Genomic DNA, 4,210 nt, shown 5'->3' with positions numbered 1-4,210 from the left:
ATTTACCTGAAAAAATTTGTTTCAACTGCCAGGCACTTGGCAAAACACTCTTCAAATATTATTTCAGTGATTCTCATCATACATTTGTATAGAACTTTAAATAGTTACCAATGGCCAGGTGCACAGGCTCACACCTGTAATCCCAGCACTTTGGGAGGCTGAGGCAGGCGGATCACTTGAGGTCAAGAGTTGCTGACCAGTCTGGCCAACACAGCAAAACTCCGTCTCCACAAAAAATACAAAAATTAGCCGGATATGTTGGCATATGCCTGTAGTACCAGCTACTTGGGGAGGCTGAGGCAGGAGAATCACTTGAACCTGGGAGGTGGAGGTTGCAGTGAGCAGAGATCGAGCCACTGCACTCCAGCCTGGGCAACAGAGTGAAACTTGTCTCAAAAACAAACAAACAAACAAAAGGCTGGGTACAGTGGCTCACGCCTGTAATCTAGCATTTTGGGAGGCTGAGGTGGGCAGATCACCTGAGGTCAGGAATTTGAGACCAGCCTGGCAACATGGTGAAACCTATCTCTACTAAAATACAAAATTAGCCGGGCATGGTGACACATACCTTAATCCCAGCTACTTGAGAGGCTGAGGTAGGAGAATCACTTGAACCTGGGAGGCAGAGATTGCAGTGAGCCGAGTTAATGCCATTGCACTCCAGCCTGGGCAACAAGAGTGAAACTCTGTCTCAAAAAAAAAAAAAAAAAGTTACCAACATGTTTCCACACACGGCCTCATTGGATTCCCCCAGGAGACCCTCAGAGTTCGCAGGACTTGGAAGGATTGATTTGACAAGCGAGGAAACTAAGACCCAAAGGGTTATAAAGACTTTGAAAGCGCTCGGGCCTCGCAAGCGTTTTCAAAGTTCATGCTCAAAGTAGAAATGGAGGACTCTATCTTGTCATTTTCTAAGTTGAAATTTTCTAAGCTGAGGCAAAAACAAACAAACAAACAAAACAGGAAGGCTATCTTCTGAGACCTGCTATTACATTTTTTATTTGAGAGAGAAGATGCCAACTGTAAATAATTTCCTATTGTCTACATTTTCCAAAAGAAAGAAGGAAAGAATAACAGGACTAAACTGACATAAGAGCCTTCTCTTTCAGCAGCTTAGAGGCAGCCACGCAGTGAGCTGCACACTTGTCACTTGCTTTGCACAACAGTGATATGCCATCAATGCTGTGTGCCAGCTAGGATTCAGGAAGTCAAATTATAGTTTAGGGTCAGGATCATTATTTAAAATTGTACTATGGTAAATTTCTTCCCCCTCATTTTAACCGCTCTGAAAGCAGGATGCAGTCAATGCTGTCATACAACAACTGTCCGCCAGGTGGCAGTCGTGATGAAGTACGAAATGTGAAAAATCCCTGACATCTGTTAGGAAGAGTAATCGTTGGCTGGGCGCGGTGGCTCACGCCTGTAATCCCAACACTTTGGGAGGCCGAGGCGGGTGGATCACCTGAGGTCAGGGGTTACAGGCACGCAGCATCATATCCAGCTAATTAATTTAAAAAAAATTTTTTTAGGGACAGGGTCCCCTTTCTCTTATCCCTTGGCATAGCTCTCCTTGAGTGGTTGCAACGATCTTCAAAGAGAGGCTCTGAGCTCATTACTGTCTCCCATCTATGGTGTTAAAAAGGTGCTTCAATTTCTTTCCAGGATGAGGAAGTCATTTCAATTTGCCATAAATCTCTGTACTCATCACTGCCCCAACCTTGTAATAACTAAATCTGCTACAAGTCTTTTTCCCTTTCAATAGCTAACCTCAGTCCTCCTCCTGAGGAAAAACATCTGCCCTCAGCCTTCGCAGAGTGTCTATCACCTTACTTTCTCTCTGTCTCGATGGTTTATGGGAAGTCTTTTGACTAAAAGACAATTATTTGCTCTTGTTTTTTTAAGCTGCCTTCATTTTGCTGAGTTCCTGATTATTTTCCTCCTCCTACTGTGGTTTTTCCAGAGTCAGAGAGTTCCAGGCACAGACAGAGCTTTTCTCTAAGCTCTCAGCGTGTAACTACTCTACCAAGTTGTTTAACCATCTCAATCCAAGAAGAGGATACAATCTTTGTATAATAGGAGTCCCCATTCCTCTTTTTCTGTTCATTGAGAAAATTCTTATGTTAAACTGAACCCATAATCTGGTTCCTTGACACCCAAGGACATACTCAGAATTTATTTAATGACTATGTGAGGTGTTGAGCAATCAGTTTAGTCAATTACAACAACAACCCACACTGATAGTAACACTCAAGGCTTTATTCACTTATTATAATAGTGCAAGCAAGAGAAGTGCTGGCTTCCTAGGGTTCCATTTTCATCATAGAACAGCACTGAAAAATAAAAATGAAATCCTAAGCCCCCCAACTGATGGAACAGACCACTCCTTGGCCAAGGAGACCCCAGAGAAACCTTGAGCCTGAGTTCCCAACAGTGATGGGATGGAAGGGCAGACATACCTCGTTATGCACCTTCCCTCCCTCACTGACTACCATTGGGCTTTCCTCCACAAGGGCTTAACAGAAACCAGCCCTTTCAAAGACCCCACCATGGATATCCACCAAGAGCCTGACACCGCCCCTCCCTTTTTGCCTGATAAGTGACCACTGACCAGTGTTTCTGGCCAGTCTACAGAAATGCACAGTGAGGGTTTTTGTGTCCTCTGTCCCACCTTTGGACATCAGAGGGCTGAAAACTCCACCCTCAGATGATACTAATGCTGACATTGTTTGAACGTGAGTCCCATGGAGAGGCATGAAGCTCCATTGCACATGCACGTATTTTTTCTTTCAAAAATATCCATGACTCCTCCTTGAATATGTATATTTGACCACCCTGCTCAGCATGAATTCCTGTTACCTTTGCCTCTTCCTCAAAGTGTCTGTTTCTGGCTTCTGGCCAGAGGCTATGCTTCCCAGCCTGTCAGAATGGCCACCCTGTAGGCTGCAACCGTTTATGAGAAATAAAGCTCTCCTTTCCACGTGTAGGGACTTCATCATTCTTCAGTTGACAGCATGGAGCAAATTAGGTGAGTCACCACACTGCCCAGAAGTCAAGAATAGAAGGTTTGTGCCTCTTCATGAATGCCTGTGGGCTTGGGGAGAGAGAAGAGTGTGGGGGCCAAGGCCTTTGACTCCCTTAATGTTCACTGAAAAAACTACTGACATGAGGCAGATTAATAGGAGACAAGGCATACGAATTTATTTAATGTGTATATATAAGTGCCTTCAGAATGAAGACCCAAGCTCCCAGTGAGGTACAGAAGCTTGTATACTGTGGATGAAAAGAGCCAAACTCCATAAAATTTTGAAAAGATTCGTTCTGAGTAAAATATGAGTGACCATGGCCCAAGGCGTGGTCTCAAGAGATCCTGAGAACATGTGTCCAAGGTGGTTGGGTTACACCTTGGTTTTATATGTTTTAGGGAGACACGAGACATCAATCATAACGTACAATATACATTGGTTCCATATGAAAAGGCAAGACAACTCAAAGTGAGGGGCTTACGGATCATAGGGGGATTCAGAGATTTTCTGATATGCAATTGGTTGAAAGAGTCAAGTTACCTAAAAACCTGGTTAATAGAGATTCTTTACAGCTGCAAATTTTTTCCCACAAAAGAAGGCTTTGTGGAGCCATTTCAAAATATGAGAAAGAAACATATTTTGGTATAAAATATTTGTTTCCTTCATCTGCCATTTGACATTATGCCAGAGTAGATTGGAAAGTAAGCCATGTTATATGCCCATCTGATGAGATTTTATGGTTTGTAGGATGGGCCTCCCCAGATCCCTTAGATAGGAACTTGGGCAAGAGAGGGAAAAGCGTCAGAGTTTAGTCTTCAATACCATCTTGAAGTTACAGAAAGAATGGGGGCTTGGATCCTAGAAACAGGATGGAAGAGGAAAGAACAGGAATTCTATTGCTGGGATTACTAGGGAGAATGAATGGACCTGGGAACAGTTATTACCTTGTAAATAGTTATCCTCGGAACTTAAAGGATCCTTGGAGGCAGTCATTATACTTGTAAAAGGGTATGTTCAGATGTGGCTACATTCTTGTTTTTTGTTTTGTTTTTGTTTTCTGCAATAGATAACAAGAGGGAGGGGAAGAAAATACAATTATTCTCCTCAGTGGGTCTGGATTTTTGGGAGGTAAAGGAACTTCAACTTCCATGGGAGAGACAGAGGGGAGGGGGAGGTCACTGAGACCT

The sequence above is a fragment of the Rhinopithecus bieti genome, unplaced genomic scaffold, assembly GCF_001698545.2.
Source record: "Rhinopithecus bieti isolate Rb0 unplaced genomic scaffold, ASM169854v2 scaffold_18354, whole genome shotgun sequence".
Lineage (NCBI taxonomy): Eukaryota > Metazoa > Chordata > Mammalia > Primates > Cercopithecidae > Rhinopithecus > Rhinopithecus bieti.
This window is presented reverse-complemented; position numbering follows the sequence as displayed.